Consider the following 22,005-nt stretch of genomic DNA (forward strand, 5'->3'; position numbering starts at 1 on the left):
TTGCCTCTGTCGCTGCCTCTGCCTCTTCTTCCTGTTCTCTTTCTCCTTCTTCTTTCTCTTCTTCCTGCTTCTCCTCCTCCTCCTCATCCTTATTCTTATTCCTCTTCCTCCTCTTCTTCTCCCTCATCTTCTCTTCTTCTACGTTGAATTTCTGTAGTACTATTTCCTGAAACACATATCCTTCCTTCACTGAAGGTGGGAATGCATGTCCATGTGCTCGTTTTGTCCCCACTTCTACTAGCAGAGGAAGGGATTTGGGAGAGCAGAGAAGTTATAGTTGGGCCAGGGATAAAAGTCCTGGCTCTCTATTAAGCTTTTCTTCACATCACCCCAGTTGAAGCGTGAGAGTGCTTCATTATAGTCTGCTAAGGGTGGAAATCTAGGCTCTCCACTTCATCTTTGGTATTGTAGGTCTGGATGGAGCCAGATATTTCCCTGTGTAGTTTAATTGTACCAAAATTATTTTATAAACATTTTCTGACTTTCTAGCATCGCCTTTCCTATCCTTCGATTAAAGATCATATTGGCCGGGCGTGGTGGCTCAAGCCTGTAATCCCAGCACTTTGGGAGGCCAAGACGGGCGGATCACGAGGTCAGGAGATCGAGACCATCCTGGCTAAGACGGTGAAACCCCGTCTCTACTAAAAAATACAAAAAACTAGCCGGGCGAGGTGGCAGGCGCCTGTAGTCCCAGCTACTCGGGAGGCTGAGGCAGGAGAATGGTGTAAACCTGGGAGGCAGAGCTTGCAGTGAGCTGAGATCCGGCCACTGCACTCCAGCCTGGGCCGCAGAGCGAGACTCTGTCTCAAAAAAAAAAAAAAAAAAAAAATCAGATTTTTTTATCTTAACCCATTGGTACAGATAACTCTAGAAAATATAAAAGTTGCATGGGACAATATATCAAAACCAAAATCAATAAGCATAACATATATCAAAAAAATTGGTCACACAAATTATAGACAAAGGAATATTGTCAATGTCATATGAGACTACTTATATATTGTTTGAAAAAAAGGTCAAGTTGAAAAATATGCTGCAAGAACATGAATATATAGAAAACATCAAATTCAAAAGTCAAATGAATATATGAAAAATATCAAATTTTGTTATGAAATTAAAAATTAAATTTAATATATTGTTCGAATAGCAAATCTTAAATTTTTAAAAGCTATATCATTTATTGCTTACAAGAAACATAAAATCTATTAAAGTTCTATATATGTATATATGTTCAACCAGCAATCTGCCTAATTAATGCTGTTAGTGACCTCCATTTTTATAGAATAAAAAGACAACAAACTCTGTATAGAGTTACACATGTAAGTCTGTGCAACAGAAAGCATGTATACGTATGTGGTTCATATATACTTAATCCTCATTTTTTTGAAGAGTTCATATCTGCAGATTCATGTCCATAAAATTTATTTTTAACCCCAAAATTGATACTCAAGGCACTTTCACAATCCTTCACATACATGAACAGAGTGGTGAAATTTTTGACTTGTCTGATACACTTGAAGTTGAACTAAACAATAATCTGCTTTCTTGTTTTAGCTCTTATAATGTAAACAAGTATCCTTATCATGGTTTATTTAGTGCCACGAGTGCTTTTTTGGTGATTTTGCTGTTTCAAATGGCACCCTTCAAGAGTGCCAAAATGTGAGATGGTTGTGATGTGCCTTATGGAGTGTCTTAGGTAAGATTTTCCCAGGCATGAGTTATAGTGCTATTGGCTATGAATTCAGTGTTAATGAAACAATAATATATGTTAAATAAGATGTCTTTAAACAAACACATAAAACAAAGTTCTGTATTGAGTGGTTGATAAAAATGTTGTTAACAGATGTTCGCAGGAACCTAACCCTGTATTTCAGCTAAGAGCAATGATTTAGTATTTACTATTTCAGTGTTTTTGGTGTCTTTATAAAAACATGGCTATGTGGCCGGGCGCGGTGGCTCAAGCCTGTAATCCCAGCACTTTGGGAGGCCGAGATGGGCGGATCACGAGGTCAGGAGATCGAGACCATCCTGGCTAACACGGTGAAACCCCGTCTCTACTAAAAAATACAAAAAACTGCCTGTAATCCCAGCACTTTGGGAGGCCGAGACGGGCGGATCATGAGGTCAGGAGATCGAGACCCTCCTGGCTAATACAGTGAAACCCCGTCTCTACTAAAAATACAAAAACTAGCCGGGCGAGGTGGCGGGCGCCTGTAGTCCCAGCTACTCGGGAGGCTGAGGCAGGAGAATGGCGTAAACCCGGGAGGCGGAGCTTGCAGTGAGCTGAGATCCGGCCACTGCACTCCAGCCTGGGCGACAGAGCGAGACTCCGCCTCAAAAAAAAAAAAAAAAAAAAAAATACAAAAACTAGCCGGGCGAAGTGGTGGGCGCCTGTAGTCCCAGCTACTTGGGAGGCTGAGGCAGGAGAATGGCGTAAACCCAGAAGGCGGAGCTTGCAGTGAGCTGAGATCCGGCCACTGTACTCCAGCCCGGGCGACAGAGCGAGACTCCGTCTCAAAAAAAAAAAAAAAAAAAAAAAAAACATGGCTATCACATATAACAAGAATCTATTGTATATGTGTCTGGGTGTGTGTGTGTATATATATATACACACACATCTATGTATACATGTATACACAAACTTATAGATAAATATATGTATGCATATGTATATCCTGAATTCTTATTTGCATAGGATAATCTGAGCACTGAAAAATGTAGAATACAAAGTTGGTTATTAGGATACATACAATATTTTTAAAATAGGTTACCTTAGGGGGAGGAGGAGTCTAATTCTGGTATGGTAGAAATTGAATAGCTGAACAAAGGGAAAAAAAGACGATAGTTTTAAAGCCCTGCATGACATTCGTATGTCAATATGAATGCATACAAAAAGTTAAAACAAATTCAATTTTAAGATTTTTCAAAAGTAAAAATCAGTTATCTCAATTCCCATGTTCTCCTAAATAATAATATTTATATATTTTCTATTTGATCATCTATATTATTGCATACCATGTCTTATTTTTTGTCTAATAAGATGGAAGAATACATTAAGTTGAAATATAGATAGATAATATATAGATGGGTGCAGACTGATAGACAATAATAGCAATAAACTAGGAAATGATAGAAATTGATAAACATATAGAAGTTGATATGGTTTGGCTGTGTCCCCACCCAAATCTCATCTTGAATTGTAGTTCCCATAATACCACATATTGTGAAGGGACAAGATGGGAGGTAATTGAACAATGGGGGCAGTTACCCCCATGCTCTTCTCATGATAGTGGGTTAGTTCTTATGAGATCTGGCGGTTTTATAAGGAACTTTTTCCCTCTTTGTTTGACACTTCTCCTTCCGGCTGCCCTGTGAAGAAGGTGCCTTTTTTCCCCTTCACCTTCTGTCGTTACTGTAAGTTTATTAAGACCTTCTCAGAGGTCTTATGTGAGTCATGTAACTGTGAGTCATGTAAATCTCTTTCCTTTATAAATTACCCAGTCTTGGGCAGTTCTTTACAGCAGCATGAGAATGAACTCATATGGAAGTGCATGTCAAATTGAACATTCTAGACAAAATATTATCTCTATGTAGATGCCCATATCTATAAATATTGAAATAAAACCACTAGAGATAAAGATATATGTGCATATGCACATACATTATATATTTCAAGGCAAACTGATACATCTCATGTTAATGTCTTTTTCATTAAGTAGCTAGATGACCATAGTTGTATCATTTAATTCAATTATGTTCAGTTTATTTAACTGTATAGTTAGGGAATTTACCTAGTTAATTTTTCATGAGCTTGAAATTATAACTTTTGTATAGGATGCCATTTAAAAGATACTTAGCTAAACCTAAAGAAATTTTAATCATCATTGTAATCAAATATCCTCACTAATAAATTTTAGTTCTTATTGGCATTTAGCAAAGCATCTTAGCTAAGCTGTCTGTGAACACTCTCTACTTTCATATTCATTTTTTTAAAAGAGAAATTATTTGTTATGTCCATGTATCAATGTAGGAAAAGGTAAACTCTGGATTGTTTTCATTGTCTCTATTCCAAAACATTTAATAGACACAAGAAACAAAAACACAAATTGATACACCCAGTGGAACAAAATTCCAGTGACTGTTTTACTAAATAACCATACCCATTGCTGCAGCTTTTTTTTTTTTTTTTTCCCCCAGGATTTTTTTACTTAACAAGACTTAAAATTCTTGGAAGAGATGGAGTTGAGGCATAGCAACGGTAACCTGATGCTATAACTTCTTTTGTGGACTTTCCAGTCCAAACATCTTTTTCCAAAGTTCCTGAAGCTGCGCTGGTGCTTTCATTAGACTTAAATCCCTTTTTATTTTCATGAAACCTCATTTGTACTCAAGATGATTTTAGTGGATTTTGGTGACTTGTACTAAAGTCTTACAACTAACACAAAGATTAACAAACATCTTGTACTTTTCTTTTACGAAGTTTATCTTTCTAGAGTCTGTAGCTCTTCTATTATAAATTGTTTACATAATATAAACTTTTCGGGTTAAAATCTTTAATTTCTAAAAAAAAAATAATGTTTTATTCCTTGAAATCTTTGCAGATATATTATATGGATTTATGTAGAACAGAAGTTACATTCTTCTGTTAAGAGTATTCAGCACCAGCAAAGAGAAAAACTTATGTAATTCATATTGCTATAAAATTATATATAATTTATAATACAGTGTACAATCTAATGTAACATTTATTACATAACATATATTTTTTCATAATTTATTGTATAGCATGTAATTCATACAAACAACAGTTACATATTGCTCATTCATTTTGTTCAAACTGCGGTAAAATCATAATGCTACTACACTTAGATTTTAATAAGACATTACTCAGAATTTTCTGGGGGTGTGGCAAAGATGGCAGACTAGAAGCAGCAGGAATTGGAGACTCCCACTGGAAAAACAAAAACAAATAAACAAACAAAAAACATAATAAGCATGTGAATCCTTCACCGCTAACCAAGGTATCCACGTTCTCTCATCAAAATTGACTAGAAGGCACAGAGAGAAGGAAGCGCAGTGTGGTGCAGCAGCCCACCTGAGAGCCACATGGGGAAGGGGTACCCTTTCATCCCTCCCAAGAGAGGCAGTGAGGGAGTGGGCTACCTAACTGGGGAAACTGCTCTTTTTCCACAGAACTGTGCAACTCAAGGATCAGAATATCCCACTTGTGAACCCATGCCACCAGAGCCTAACGTCCCAAACCTGGAAGGTGTAGATTCTTATAGCATCTCAGCTGGAATCTGCTGAAGAATACCAAGCTCTCCTGGGGAGGGCAACCAGCACTGGCTGTGGCTGTCTGCTGTCTAAGCCTTTCAAGCTCCTTGGGGGTGAGGCAGCAGTCAGCACTGGGACTGGTAACTGCCTAACATGCTAAGCTCCCTCTGTGGAAAGAGGAGAAGCACCCATTCTGTGGAAGAAAGACAGCACCCATTTCTATAGCTCCAGGCTGCTCTTTTCCCCTGCTGGAGCCAGGGAGGCTGGACAGCTTGGTCCCAAGACTCGTCCCCACAGCCCAACACACAAGCTGTGGCAGTCTGTGGCCAGAGGGCCTCTTTAGGCCTAACCCTGACTCATCCTTCCTCAGTGGTCTGGGCTTCCCTGCAGGATTTCCAAACACTCCAGCCAGAGGCTTAGGGATAGAATTCAGATCTCCCTGGGCCTGAGCCTCTAATGGGAGGGGTGTCCACAGTCTCTGTGGACCAGCTGACTTAGCCTCTCCTCCTTGAATCCAGGCAGCCTAGACAATTGGGTCTCCCCCTTATAAAACACACCCTCTCCACCAGGGACAAAGTACTTCATTAAACAAGTCCTGATCCCCATGCCACCCAACTGGGTGAGACCCTCCAATGGGGATTGTTAGACACCCTGTACAAGAGAGATCCTACTGGCATCAGGTTCGTGCCCCTTGAGGTCAAAGGTCCCAGAAGAAGGAGCAGGCACCCATATTTGCTGTTCTCCAGCCTCCTTGAGTGATATCTCCAGGCACAGGAGTGAATTGGATGAATAAGGCCTGAAGTGAACACCTAACAAACAGCAGCAGCCCTACAGAAGAGAGATCTGACTATTGAAAGAAAAAAAGAAAAGAAAGTAAAAACAACAGCATCAGCAACAACAATGAAAAAAAGACCCCCACAAAAACCCCGTCCAAGGGTCAGCATCCTCAAAGACAGAAACTAGACAAACTCGTGAAGATAAGGAAGAATCAACAACAACAATAAAAAATGCTAAAAATCCAAAAGGCCAGAGTGCCTTTTCTCCTCCAAATGATCACAATGTCTTTCCATCAAGGGCACAAAACTGGACAGAGAATGAGATAGTTGAATTGCAGAATTAGGCTTCAGAAGATGGGAAATAAAAAAACTATGATGAGCTAAAGAAGCATTTTCTAACCCAATGCAAAGAAGTTAAAAACCTTGATAAAAACTTAGAGGAATTACTAACTAGAATTATCAGTTTAGAGAGGAACATAAACAACCTGATGGAACTGAAAAACACAGCACGAGAACTTCGTGAAGCATACATAAGTATCAACAACTGAATTGACCAAGTGGAAGAAAGGATATTAGAGTTTGAAGACCACCTTGCTGAAAGAAGACATGCAGATAAGAATAGAGGAAAAAGAATGAAAAGGAATGAACAAAGTCTCCAAGAAATATGGGACTTCATAAAAAGACTGAACCTACGATTGATTGGAGTACCTAACGGAAATGGGGAGAACGGAAACAAGCTGGAAAACACACTTCAGGATTAAATCCAGGAGAACTTCTCCAACCTACCAAAACAAGCCAATATGCAAATTCAGGAAATACAGAGGATACTATTAGGATACTCCATGAGAAGAGCAACCCCAAGACACATAATCATCGGATTCTCTAAGATCAAAATGTAGGAAATCCTGTTAAGGGCATCCAGAGAGAAAGGCCAGGTCACCTACAAAGGGAAGCCTATCAGACTAACAGCAGATCTTTCAGCAGAAATTCTACAAATCAGAAGAGATTGTGGGTCAATATTCAACATTCTTAAAGGAAATAATTTTCAACCTAGAATTTCATATCCAGCCAAACTAAGCTTTGTCAGCAAAGATGAAATAAAATCCTTTCTAGACAAGCAATGCTGAAGAATTTTGTTACCACCAGGCCTGCCCTGCAAGAGCCCCTGAAAGATGCACTAAGTATGGAAAGGTAAACTCAGTACCAACCACTGCAAAAACACACCAAAATATAAAGACCAATGACACTACAAAGAAACTGCATCAACTAGTGTGCAAAATAACCAAATAGCAGCATGATGACAGGATCAAATTCACACATAACAATACTAACCTTAAATATAAATGGATAAATGTCCCAATTAAAAGACAAAGTCTGGCAAATTGGATAAGGAGTAAAGACCTATTTGTGTGCTGTATTCAGGAGACCCCTCCTAATTGCAAAAACACACACAGTCTCAAAATAAAGGGATGGAGGAAAATTTAACAAGCAAATAGAAAGCCAAAAAAAAAAAACAAAAACAAAAAAAAAAAACGGGTTGCAATTCTAGGCTCTGAGAGAACAGACTTTTAACCAACAAAGATCAAAAAAAGACAAAGAATGGTAAAGGGAACAATACCTTTACCATTAAGGGAGAATGCAGCATTAAAAGAAAAATTTATAGCACTAAATGCTCCCATCAGAAAGCTTACATAATGGTAAAGGGAACAATTCAATAAGAAGAGCTAACTATTCTAAATATATATGCACCTAATATGAGAGCACCCAGATTCGTAAAACTAGTTGTTAGAGACCTACAAAGAGACTTAGACTCCCACACAATAATAGTGGGAGAATTTAACACCCCACTATCAATATTAGACAGATTAATGAGACAGAAAATTAACAAGGATATTCAGGACTTGAATTCAGCTCTGGATCAAGTGGACCTAGTAGATGTCTACAGAACTCTCTACCCCAAATCAACAGAATGTACATTCTTCCCAGTGCCACATGGCACTTATTCTAAAATCAACCACATAATTGGGAGTAAAACACTCCTCAGTAATTGCAAAAGAATGGAAATTATAGCAAACTGTCTCTCAACCACAGTGCAATCAAATTAGAACTCAGGATTAATAATAAACTCACTCAAAACCACACAATTTCATGGAAACTGAACAATCTGCTCTTGAGTGACTCCTCAGAAGGGTAAATAATAAAATTCAGGCAGAAATCAATAAGTTCTCTGAAACCAATAAAAACAAAGAGACAATGTACCAGAATCTCTGGGACACAGCTAAAGCAGCATTAAAAGAGAAATTTATAGCACTACATGCTCCCATCAGAAAGCTAGAAAGAACTCAAATTGGCACCCTAACATCACAATTAAAAGAGCGAGGGAGGCAAGAGCAAACTAATCCAAAATCTAGTAGAAGACAAGAAATAACTAAGATCAGAGCAGAATTCAAGGAGATAGAGACACAAAAAGCCCTCCAAAAATCAAGGAACCCAGGAACTGTTTTTTGAAAAAATAATAATAAAACAAAATAGATAGACTTCTAACAAACTAATAAAGAAGAAGAGAGAGAAGAATAAAATAGACACAATAAATAGTGATAAAGAGGACATCACCACTGACTCTACAGAAATACAAACTACCAAGAGAGAATACTATAAACACTTCTGTGCAAATAAACTAGAAAATCTAGAAGAAATGGATAAATTTCTGAACACTTAAACCCTACCAAGACTAAACAAGAAAGAATTTGGGTCCCTGAATAGACCAATAATAACTTCTGAAATTGAGGCAGTAATTAATAGTCTACCAAACAAATAAAGGCCAGGAGCAGACACAAGAAATACAAAGAAGAGCTCGTACCATTCCTTCCGAAATCATTCCAAACAATTGAAAATGAGGGAATCTTCCCTATCTCATTTTATGAAGCCAGCATCATCCTGATACCAAAACGTAGGAGAGACACAACAAAATAAGAATAATTCAGGCCAATATCTCTGATGAACATCAATGCAAAAATCCTCAGTAAAATACTGGCAAACCAAATCTGCCAGCACATCAAAAAACTTATCTACCATGATTAAGTTGGCTTCATCAAGTTGGCGTAATCCCTGGGATGCAAGGCTGATTCAACATACACAAATCAATCATCTTAATCCATCACATAAACGGAACCAAAACAAAAACCACATGATTATCTCAATAGATTCAGAAAAGGCCTTCAATACAATTTAACATGAGTTAATGGGTACAGAACACCAACATGGCACACATATACATATGTAACAAACCTGCACGTTGTGCACATGTACCCTAGAACTTAAAGTATAATAATAAAAAAAAAAGAAAAAAAAACTCTCAATAAGCTAGGTATTCATGGGACATATCTTAAAATAATAAGAACTATTTATGACAAACCCACAGCCCATATTACATGGTCAAAAACTGGAAGCATTGCCTTTGAAAATTGGAACAAGACAAGGGTGCTATCTCTCACCACTCCTATTCAACATAGTATTGGAAGTTCTGGCCAGGACAATCAGGCAAGATAAAAAACAATAATAATAATCATAAAGGTTATTCAAATAGGAATAGAGGGAGTCAAGTTGTTTTTGTTTGCAGACAACATGATTTTATACTTAGAAAACCCCTATATCTCAGCCCAAAAATTTCTTGAACTGATAAGCAACTTCAGCAAAGTCTCAGGATACAAAATCAATGTGCAGAAATCACAAGCATTCCTTTACACCAACAATAGGAAAGCAGAAAGCCAAATTATGAATGAACTCCCATTCACAATTGCTACAAAGAGAATAAAATACCTAGGAATACATCTAACACGAGATGTGAAGGACATCTTCAAGGAAAACTACAACCCACTCAGTGCCCAAGGAAAGAAGAGGGGACACAAACAAATGGGAAAACATTCTATCTTCATAAATTGGAAGAGTCAATATCGTGAAAATGGCCATTCTGACCAAAGTAATTTAAAAATTCAATGCTATTCCCTTCAAACTACCATTAACATTCTTTACAGAATTAGAAAAAAAAATTAAATTTCAGATGGAATCAAAGAAGACCCCTTGAGGCCAAGACAATCCTAAGCAAAAACAACAAAGCTGGATGTATCTTGCTCTCTGACTTCAAACTATGCTACAAGTCTACAGTAACCAAAACAGCATGGTACTGGTATCAAAACAGACATATAGACCAATGGAGCAGAACAGAGACCACAGAAATACCACCACACATCTACAACCATCTGATCTTCGACAAACCTGACAAAAACAAGCAATGTGGAAAGAATTCCCTATTCAGTAAATGGTACTGGGAAAACAGGCTAGCCATAAACAGCAACTGAAACTGTACCCCTTCTTTACACCTTATACAAAAATTAACTCAAGATGGATTAAAGACTTAAATGTAAAACCAAAAACCATAAAAACACTGGAAGGAAACCTAGGCAATGCCATTCAGGACACAGGCAAGGGAAAGAAATCATGACGAAAACTCCAAAAGCAATAGAAACAAATGCCAAAATGGACAAATGGGACCTAATTAAACTAAAGAGCTTCTGCACAGCAAAAGAAACTATCATCAGAGTGAACAGGCAACCTACAGAATGGGAGAGAATTTTTGCAATTTATCCATCTGACAAAGCTCTAATATCCAGAATTTATAAGGAACTTAAACAAATTTACAAGAAAAAAACAAACAACTCCCTCAAAAAGTGAACAAAGTATATAAACAGACATTTCTCAATAGAAGACATCTATGTGGTCAACAAATATATGAAAAAAGATCAACATCACTGATTATCATAGAAATGCAAATCAAAACCACAAGGAGATACCATCTTATGCCAGTCAGTATGGTGACTATTAAAAAGCCAGAAAACAATAGATGTTGGCAAGGCTATGGAGAAATAGGAACACTTTCAAACTGTTGGTGGGAATGTAAATTAGTTCTGCCATTGTGGAAGACAGGTGATTCCTCAAGGATCTAGAACCAGAAATACGATTTAACCCAGCAATCTCATTACTGAATATATACCCAAAGTGTTATAAATCATTCTACTACAAAGAAACATGCACACTTATGTTTATTTCAGCATTGTTCACAATAGCAAAGACATGGAACCAACCCAAATGCTCATCAATGATAGACTGGATAAAGAAAATGTGATGCAGCTATGAAAACAAATGAGATCATGTCGTTTGCAGGGACAGGGATGAAATTGAAAGCCATCATTCTCAGCAGACTAACACAAGAACAGAAAACCAAACACTGTATGTTCTCACTCATAACTGAGAGTTGAACATTAAGAACATATGAACATAGAGAGGGGAACAACACACACCACGGTCTGTTGGGGGTGGGGGCTTAGGGGAGTGAACTTAGAGGACTGGTCAATAGGTGTAGCAAACCACCATGGCACACGTATACCTGTGTAACAAACCTGCATGTTCTGCACGTGCATCCTGTTTTGGTTTTTTTTTTTTTAAGAATAAATACATTTTAAAAAATATTTTTTCATTTAAAATAAATATTTTGTTGTTTTGTAGCATGACCATAGTGAATAATCTCGATTTTGTATCCCTGTGAGTGAACACAGCACAGTGGAATTTCTTTGTAGACACACACATTTTCCTGCTATTTCTTTGAGGGCAAACACTGCTCTTGACTAAGTAGTTAAGAGCAGTTCTGTTTTGGTTGCAAATAGAAACCATGTAAAATATTAAACTTTTGATCATGTTCTGAAAAATTGTATTTCAGAACATAATTATATAATTGGTAAAATTTAAAAATTACTTAAATATAATCTCTGACAGATGATTTGATTTCTCAAATACATTTTTATATTCTGTCACATACTTTAGTACTGATACCAATCAGATTGCAGTATGCTCTTGGTTTACTTTCTGCAACATTAGAATATACTTGTTTTGCATGAATTAAAACAATATTACATCAAATAATAAGATATTAGGTATTCGATTTGTACTTCTTCTTTGAGAAATTATTCTTTTTTTCTTCAACATTAGAATATACTTGTTTTGCATGAATTAAAACAGTATTACATTATATAACAATGTATCAGGTATTTGATTTTTACTTGTTCTTTGAGAAATTATTATTATTATTATTATTTGAGATGGAGTCTTGCACTGCCACCTGGGCTGAAGTGCAATGGCATGATCTCGGCTCACTGCAACCTCTGCTTCCTGGGTGCAAGAGATTCTCCTGCTTCAGCCTCCTGAGTATCTGAGATTACAGGGGCCTGCCACCACACCCAGGTAATTTTTTGTAGTTTTAGTTTCACTATGTTGACCAGGCTGGTCTTGAACTCCTGACCTCATGATCCACCCACCTCAGCCTCCCAAAGTGCTGGGATTACAGGTGTGAGTCACCGTGCCTGGCCATATTAGTTATTCTTAAGAAAACATGATAGCTAAAACATTCAATGTGTTAAATATTTATGATCAAGATGTATGAAAACAAAAGAAAACCTGTAGAAGTCAAAGCATGTCAAGGACAACAACTAGCCATGCCTCTCGTTTAACTTATGGCCACAGTACCATACTTCTGTTGGAAGTTGACTCTAAAGTCTTCCTCTACCTCCTTATCTAAAATTAAAAAACAAAAAACAAAAAACAGATTGCTCATTACATTACATGCACGTTACCATGCAGTGTGCTGTGTCAGGGGGAGCACATACAAACATGAATACACACACATATTATACTAAATAATTCCAAAGAATTTCTGGTATATCTGATTAGAGACAGGCACATAAATTGTAATGTGCATTGAAGTTTTAGTTCAAACGTAGCTGGGATCCCAATGGTGTTCTTGTTTTTTTTTTTTTTTTTTTTTTTTTGTCACTCTGCACTGACCTGGAGAATGTAACACCTTAGCAAGTAATCTATTCCCTAAAAATATCACTCCTAGAGATATAGATTTTATTGAAATGTCAAGGAATACAAGGAAAATTTATTTCCCTTGTACACCATATGACAACACATTATAGATGATAGTTGTTTAGATAGATGTACAGACAGATGGATAAATATTTTCTCTTCTCAAGAGACAGTCTCTGGTCACCAGCTCCATCACTACATCACCTTTTACATTTTCCTTTCCCTGTCCACAAATAGCATCTAGAGTTATTCTTCATACCTAAATAATTCAATGCTATCTTTCAGCTTGCATATGCCAGGGATCACAATAAAACCTGCATAGGTACTGGCCTAACCCAGGATTCTAGGAAAGCTCAGATCAATCAATTGATTATCCCTTGTATTCCAAGTGTTTCAAGGAGAGGATCACCTCCAACACATCTTTTTACTGAGCTAATAGAGTGGAAGAGTAATTGGAAATTTTGATGCTAAGAAAAACAAGATTTTTTTTCCTAATGTGTACTCAATACAGTACATTTTCTGTAAAAAAAAAAAAAAAGTATGAACTGGAAACACTAGACAATTGTGTACAGACAGGCATAGTTAGCTACATACGAGGTAAGATTGTTTCTGAGCAAAGGATGTAACAATTGAGTAGCACAGTATTTCATATCCATTACTAGATGGAAAATTCTTTAATACATCATCCATGTCTCATTTATTTTTCTGTTACATACTATGATAACACCTTGCGAATAAGAAGTGTTACAACATTTGTGTGGAAAAAGGATAAAGACAGCTAATTATACTGTGTGAGGCCTCTTTTCAGCTGTCTTATTGCATTTGAGAGCTCATTATTTAATTGGGAAAAATACTAACTTTTATAATATGTGTAGTTGAGAGCTCCTCAGTGCAATGTTGGGAGAAGATTCTTTATGGGCCTCTGTGGGTTTTGCATCTTTTCTGAGCATAGCCATTGCATTAGTTATCTCTTGCTATGCTGTCTTCTGCTGAGGGTTTCTCAAGGCTCCAATTAAGGTGTTGGCCTCTCTGCTGGAGTTTCATGTAGGGAGGATCTGTTCTGATTTCCTGTAGCTATATAAATGAAAGCTCCAGCTTCTTACTGGCTGTAGGTTGGAAGTTCCTCTTGTAACAAAGAGGACATCAGTAGTTACTTACCACGTGACCTTCTCTATAGATAGTCATAGCAATTTGCTTCAAGACCAGTAAAAAAGACTGGTGCTTGCTGTAAATATGGACTAATATACATAATGGATAACATAGAATATAGCTTATGTCTATTGTGTATACTGCAACCAAATCAAAGAGAATTGTCTTTTCTACCTAAGTAGTTTTACTCCATACACTAAACTAGTATTCAAACATTTAAGTAAATTAAAAAAAATTATTCTTTTTTTTTATGACATGTAACTATATCTTTTGTAGTGAATACTTTTCTGGTTAAAATTATTTTGTCCTTGTTTTATTAAGTAGAAATGTTCAAAGTTAGTTTATTACTTGTTTATGTTTTGGTATCATCTTAATATTGTTTAGTGAGGAAAATATGCCTTTAAGAAGTAGCATAGAACAATAAATAGAACTCAAATTTTTTTTTTTTTTTTTTTTTTTTTGAGACGGAGTCTCGCTCTGTCGCCCGGGTGGGAGTACAGTGGCCGGATCTCAGCTCACTGCAAGCTCCGCCTCATGGGTTTACGCCATTCTCCTGCCTCAGCCTCCCGAGTAGCTGGGACTACAGGCGCCCACTACTTCGCCCGGCTAGTTTTTTGTACTTTTTAGTAGAGACGGGGTTTCACCGTGTTAGCCAGGATGGTCTCGATCTCCTGACCTCGTGATCTGCCCGTCTCGGCCTCCCAAAGTGCTGGGATTACAGGCTTGAGCCACCGCGCCCGGCCAAAAAATTATTCTTCAAAGAAGGAATTTAATTCAAATATATCTATAAAAATATCATGATATTTTGCCTTTATCATTCTAGTAAGGGCACAGTCTTGTATTTAAATATTTTTATTTTCAGGTACATAGTAATTACATGTGAGATTCTGTTATGTAGTGTTTATTACATCCAGCTATTTGTAGAGTTCTATTTAGCTTATCCTCTCATTGAACTGTAAAACAACAAATATAATTATTCTATTACAAAATTAGATATTTGTACATTAAATCAAGGATATGAGTTATGGAAAAAATATCTTTAGACATTTTGTAAATTTTATTTTTTCTGAAGAGATATTTTTCTTCTGTTCTTAAGCGATTAAAAATATATTCATTAAAAATAAATAAATTTATTCAAATAAAGCGATTAAAAAACATTAAGAAGTACGTAATTAATTTTATTGGTCTTCTAGTATTTAGGAGTTTCTTCTCTCCATTTATTCTCTCTTCCCAACATCACCTTTAAAAGGTTTAGTTCAGAGGAGAGGGTCTCATTAAATTAAGCTACATTTATCCACATATCTGCAAGTCTTGGGAGCATGGTTCTAAGTACCCTTTGTGTTGGATTATCTTTTCACAGATGTTTATATTGCAAATCACCTTGAAAGATATAGTGACTCCATCCAGAGCAAAGCACAGTCATGCTTCCTGACTATTATGAAAGAGTCCAGTTTCGAAAGCTCAGAATTTCTTACCTATAACAAACCCACCTCCTGCCTAAGTATCCGCTGTCCCTCTTTGTGTCACTACGTGGAAACTGGTACTTGAGAATCCAGTGTAAAACAGTGCTGGTACTCCGGCTGCTGCTTTCGTTGTCAGAAATAGACTGTCTCTAACCCAATGGTTTTGTTTATTTTGCAGCATCCTTAAAATTGTGTCAGGCTGACTTGTTAGATTGCAAGTAGGTGAATTGTTATCCACTTCACAGTGTATAAGTGATCTTCTCACTTAGAGAAGCTTATGACAGTTACCCTAACTCAACACAGAATGAGTCTTAGTAGCAATAACGGAACTCAAATTTAACAAAGCAAAATGACTTCTTACCTTAGTAATATTTTACTTCAACCTAATTAAATGTATTTATATATTTAAAGATAGAAAACATGGATCTGAAGAGATGCAAGAAAGGGCTTATCAAAAAAAAAAAAATTCGAAGAAAGCTACTCGTTAGATGTAAAGCAAATTGCAACCGCAGAGATAATTTCAATAAGAGTTTAAGCATAGAGTTCAACTGGTCCCATTAGCAAAAATGTCTCTCCTGGGAAGATTAAATGTGTTAGATAGAGTTTTACAGGCTATTTCCTTTCATGGGTTGGCTGACACAGTCTGTCCATTGGCTATTTTAAGCCCTCAACAACAATTTTCCTCTTACCTTCTTCTTTTACTGAGGCTGAAAATCTTTCAAATGAGGGTCACCATGTGACACAATTAAGAACAATGGGATATATGTGGAATTGCTTAGTAAGAGAGTGCCTTATTATAAGATATGTTATAAAAAGCCTTTTATTGTTAGTCTTTCTCTGATTTTTATGCCTAGAAAAAGAAAATGAATCATATTAGAATCATTTGAATGCAAACTTATCAGTTTAGGATAAAAAAAATCCTAAGTTTAGGATGAGCATCTGTTACATGAGAAAACTAAACTACTATAAGTTTAATTACTGTTAATCAGAACATTTTTGCTTGGATTCAAAGGAACTCCTGATACACAAGAACAAATAAACTAGACAAGGGGGAGGCCAGCAGAGGATTCTTCTATTTGCCCTGTTAAAAAGTATTTGGAAATTTACTACAGTCCACTGTCACCCACATCCAAGCTCATGCCCACAAAAACATATACACTAAATGAAAGACAGATGCTAATATTGAGATGATGGTACAGTTCCTTGAGTACATTTAGCAAGACAATGTGTTTTTACATTTTTAGTATTGTCTTTTCCCCAAATAACATCACAGACTTGCATCTGCTATTGGACTTCAATTGGTGAGCTTCAAACTGAGCTCTCCTGGTTCAAATAATTAAAAATTTAAAAAAACTTAATTATTTAACTACATAACTAAGAATCTGTTGTCTGATTTTTTTTTTGGTGCCTGTGTAAATTTCTTTTACAGAAAAATGTGCTGGTGAGAAGATATATGATCTATTCCATTTTATACTTATAATCTCATTTTATAACAATCTGTGCATGTATTAGTTTTCTAGGGCTGCCATAATAAAATGTCACAGGCTGGGTGGCTTTAAAAACAGAAACATGCACTTTAAGAAGCCGAGGTGGGCGAATTGCCTGAGCTCAGGAGTTTCAGCCTGGGCAACACAGTGAAACCCCCTCTTTACTAAAATACAAAAGAAATTAACCAGGCATGGTGGCATGTGCCTGTAATCTCAGCTACTCTGGAGGCCGAGGCCGGATAATTGCTTGAACCTGGGAGGTAGAGGTTGCAGTGAGCCAAGATCATGCCATTGCACTCCAGCCTGGCAACAAAGTAAGACTCCATGTCTACAAAAAAATAAAGAAAGAAAGAAACATATTTGTTCACAGTTCCAGAGGTGACAAACCCAAGATCAAGGTGACAACAGTGTTGGTTTCTTATCAGGCCCCTCTCTTTGGCTTGCGGATAGGCACCTTCTCATTGCCTATCCTTACATGTTCTCCCTCTGTGCTCCAGTGCCGCTAGTGTCTTATCTTTCTATGAGGGCATCAAACATATTGGTTCAGGGCTTCACCGAAAGGGTCTAATTCTAAATTAGGGCCTAATTCTAAACTCTAAATAATTGTTTAAAGTGCAACCTGATGCCTAAAGGGTTGAAGTCCAAACCATGGACTGTGGTGATACCCACATTGTGAGCTTTGGGAGTTTAGTCATCAAAATAGAAGGCCCATACTAGCACCCAAATTACTCTACTTCTTCCGCCAAAACTCTAGAGTATAGACTTTTTAAAAATACATCAAAGTTCTAGGCTATAGTATGTCTCTGAGTACGAAGTCCTAAGCCAACCATGCTACATTAAAAAAAGCAATTAACTCTCTCCAATTTGTTTATCCTAGTTCCAAATTAGGTTCATTTGCATTTTGTATTCCACAAATGTGCATTCATTTCAGTACTTTCCATAGTTCAGCAACAATGAATAGAAGCAATACAGTGATATATCAACTAACTTCTACAATCATTTTCATTTTTGTAGACCATAGAGTTACCACTAAATGAGAATTAGTTCAGTAGATAGAATTCATCAAGCATTATTTATTTCTGTTGTCTGCTTGAATAGTCCCTTTTATCTGAGATAAATAAGCACTCTGTTCATAAAATGCCTTCCCCTGACAATTCAATTGGTCACCAGGAAACTGAATAGAAACAAAAATAAACATTCAATTAAAATAAGCTGTATAGGTAGCTCAGTTCCTAGTTTTTATATTTAAAAAAAAAATGCATCTGTAATGATAGTAACCCTGTTTAAAGTAGATGTTTTTTCTGGGGATTTTTTTTTAGGAAGTATTGTAGAAGTTGTTCTTTTTCTTAATTCCTTAATAGTAGACAAAGGAATTTCAGACAGAAACATGGAAGCATAAGGATTTAATTTGGCAGTAGTCTCTTACGTACATAATCATGGTGTCAGAAGTGATTTATGAACTTAAGACTTCATAGGTGCTTTTAATTATTTTAATCTCTCTGATTGAGGTATGAATTTAATAATTATGAAAATAGAGGTTGACCCATTTGAGCACAATTGAAAACAAAACATACAGAGACACTGTAGAAATAGTGAAAGGAATTCTACTATACAAAAAGGGCCCAAAATAAACTGAATTAATCTGAGCTCCTCTTTATTACCTGTTGGTTGTTTGTCATGAATATTGGACTACTCTAAAATTATGACAAAGACAATGTGTCTCTGTCCTTTTATAAGGAAGCAAGGTATTCAACACACACACACACACACACACACACACTGAACTTAAAATAAGAAGTTATTAGTTCTAGTTCTATTTTCTGTCATTTAACTAGTCTGGGATATTTGTCAAATAAAAAATCAACAATAATGACAAATACAAAAAACAACCTGGGCCTTTGTTATCTCATGTGTAAATTATTATAGTAGTAACATGTTATCTCAAAATTAACTGAGACAAAGAAACAGTTAAGGAAGTTATTAGGTCCAGACTCTGTCCTCTCTAGAAGAGACCTCTCCTCTTTCCTCTGTTCTTCCTCTCTGTCTTTGATCTGCTAAAATCTGTTATTTTAAAGTTAAACTCACTGATAATTCTTCTAAATCTTAAATTCCCATTTTTCTTTTATGCAAGCTGAACTTCAAGTTATTGCCAAGGAATTTCCACAGATCACTGAGGTCCCTCCTCAATTTGCTGATTAACTCAGCATCGTGAGTCAGGCCTATCAACCTCAGGTTTTCTGACCTACAACAGTTGATTCACATACTTGGTGAAGGTCAGGCACCATGCTGAATGACCAAGGCTTGTTGTTGTTATACTGAGGGAGAGTCAGAAAAAATAAACACCTCTAAAGACTGTGACAGAACTGAAGGCATAGCAAAAACCTCCATGAGGCCATTCTTGAGGCTATTCCTAAAACTTTAGACTGCAGTAGAATCCAGTCCCATGTTTAAGAACCTAATGAACCCCTTTCCAGCCATTACAGTTGTACTCTAGGCCGTGTTTAAAAAATGCTATCAAATCCAGGTTGTACTTAGATAAAATTATGAATTACCTATAGATGTTGAATCTATTCAAGTAGACTTTAATTCTGTTTGTGAGCAGAATTACACTTCTCCTTTCTGGAGAACTCTCTCAGCTTGTCAAAAGAACCTGGATAGAATGGAAAACTATACCTACTTCTGATCCAGATAATTTGGCAAATTAGCTAGCTGGCATCCGTGAGGACAGTAATACAGAGAAAACCACTCAAGTTTTTTTTTTTTTTTTTTTTTTTTTTTTTGAGACGGAGTCTCGCTCTGTCGCCCAGGCTGGAGTGCAGTGGCCGGATCTCAGCTCACTGCAAGCTCCGCCTCCCGGGTTTATGCCATTCTCTCGCCTCAGCCTCCCGAGTAGCTGGGACTACAGGCGCCCGCCACATCGCCCGGCTAATTTTTTGTATTTTTTTAGTAGAGACGGGGTTTCACCATGTTAGCCAGGATGGTCTCGATCTCCTGACCTCGTGATCCACCCGTCTCGGCCTCCCAAAGTGCTGGGATTACAGGCTTGAGCCACCGCGCCCGGCCGAAAACCACTCAAGTTTTAAATCTCCTATTACAGCAGATGGTGCTTCCCAGACATAACACTAGGAAGAAACATCCTGGGCCAGGATACTACCATAAGAAGCCAGGCCACTGGAAAAGAGAGTGCCAAAAAAGCCAGAAAATCTCTTTCTCATCAACTTTAATAAATATCCAGGAAATTATGCTACATGGAAAAAAAAGCCAGTCTCAAAAGATTACATACTATGTGATTCTGTTGGGTTTCACAAAGTGGTAACCCTAAAGACTGGTGTTTTAAGATGCTAAAAGGCCTTAGCAGCAGCCTTAGAACCAAGGTCTTTCTTTTTTTTTTTTTTTTTTTGAGACGGAGTCTCGCTCTGTAGCCCGGGCGGGAGTGCAGTGGCCGGATCTCTGCTCACTGCAAGCTCCGCCTCCCGGGTTCACGCCATTCTCCTGCCTCAGCCTCCGGAGTAGCTGGGACTACAGGCGCCCGCCACCTCGTCCGGCTAGATTTTTGTATTTTTTTAGTAGAGACGGGGTTTCACCGTGTTAGCCAGGATGGTCTCGATCTCCTGACCTCGTGATCCGCCCGTCTCGGCCTCCCAAAGTGCTGGGATTACAGGTTTGAGCCACCGCGCCCGGCCAGAACCAAGGTCTTTCTAATCTCACCTGGTTCACACCAAACTCAGAAAGGGTTTCCCTTTGGAATTTTTTTTCTCTGGTCAAGAAAGATTCTTTCCAAAAGAAATACAATTGCCTTAAGTCCTCTTCCTAGAGATCTCATCAAATAACAAGGAAAGATCAACCACTGTAGAAGAGAAAAGACTGGAATTTGTTACCACACCCAAACAGACTTTTAAATCTGTTTTTCTTAGGGCAGCTCCAAGAGATTACCTGAGGTACTTTATCTACATAATAAAATAGCCTTTCTTCCTTGTGCAACTTCACCTTTCACCTTCTCTTAATGACTGCCTCCCATGTCCCAGGTTCATCTGATGCAGGAGAGGCAAGCCCTCAAATTAGGGCTTAGTCTGGGAGGTTTCTTCATTTTGCCCAGGAAAGAATTCAAGAGTGAGTTGATGATATTAGACAGCAATTTTTATTAAATGGTACTGCTCCTTGTGGAGCAAGGTTACCTCACAGGCCATGTGCCCAGAGTGAACAATGTATGGTCTCTTGGCAACTGTATTTATACTCAGGAAAGCCCACTTTCAATTACACGCAAATTAAGGGTATGTCAATGCAAACTAAGGGGCTGGCTATTTACAACATTCTCGGAAAGGGGCAGTAACTTCAGGGTTGTTGCCTTAAAAGGGGTGGTAATGCCTGGGTACATTGCCATGGCATTTTTAAACTGTCTTGGTGCTGGTGGGAGTGTCTTATGTCAATGAGGAATGAGAGCAGCTAAGGATCACTTCATCTCCATCCACTAGTTCCTGACAGTTTCTTCTCTTTATCCTGTCTGGAATAGATCCTGTTTTGGTCAGCAAGATTGTGAACAGAAAACAAGTTCTGCCCGTCTCCTACCTCACATTTATTCTCCCACCTCACATTTATTCTCCCTAGTAATTTACTACTCCTCAAAAAGTATTGTCTATATTTCCCAGCTACCCAACCCTTCTTCCCCACCTGGAGACCACTCTCAATGAATAGGCACCAAGGACTACAGGGGCTCTTCCCAATTCTCTCAGTCATCTGGGTGAAACCACTCTCTGAGTTGGGAATGAGGTATTTGTGCTTATAGACACTGGAACAAGAGTATCAGTTCTTAACCCCACCAGCCCCAATCAGCCCATGCCTTGAGCTAATAAAAAGATACATATGGGAGTTTCCAAGAAGCTTTTAGCTGTTTTTGTTTCACAGCCCGTCCCTTTCTATCTTGTCCCTCTCCAAGACACT

At 37.5% G+C, this 22,005-nt stretch overlaps 1 long non-coding RNA gene across 1 annotated transcript; it reads right to left on the bottom strand.

Annotated features, from left to right (window-relative positions):
* Positions 1-68: 68 nt before the first annotated feature.
* Positions 69-19,452, bottom strand: LOC117086320. The gene is made up of 4 exons (XR_004438282.1): positions 19,328-19,452; positions 4,888-4,951; positions 2,772-2,818; positions 69-237 (listed from the first exon to the last, which is right to left on the bottom strand). It is a non-coding gene; the product is annotated as an uncharacterized LOC117086320 (long non-coding RNA).
* Positions 19,453-22,005: the final 2,553 nt, after the last annotated feature.

Source organism: Trachypithecus francoisi, unplaced genomic scaffold (assembly GCF_009764315.1).
Source record: "Trachypithecus francoisi isolate TF-2019V2 unplaced genomic scaffold, Tfra_2.0 Lachesis_group1, whole genome shotgun sequence".
NCBI classification, from domain to species: Eukaryota; Metazoa; Chordata; class Mammalia; order Primates; family Cercopithecidae; genus Trachypithecus; species Trachypithecus francoisi.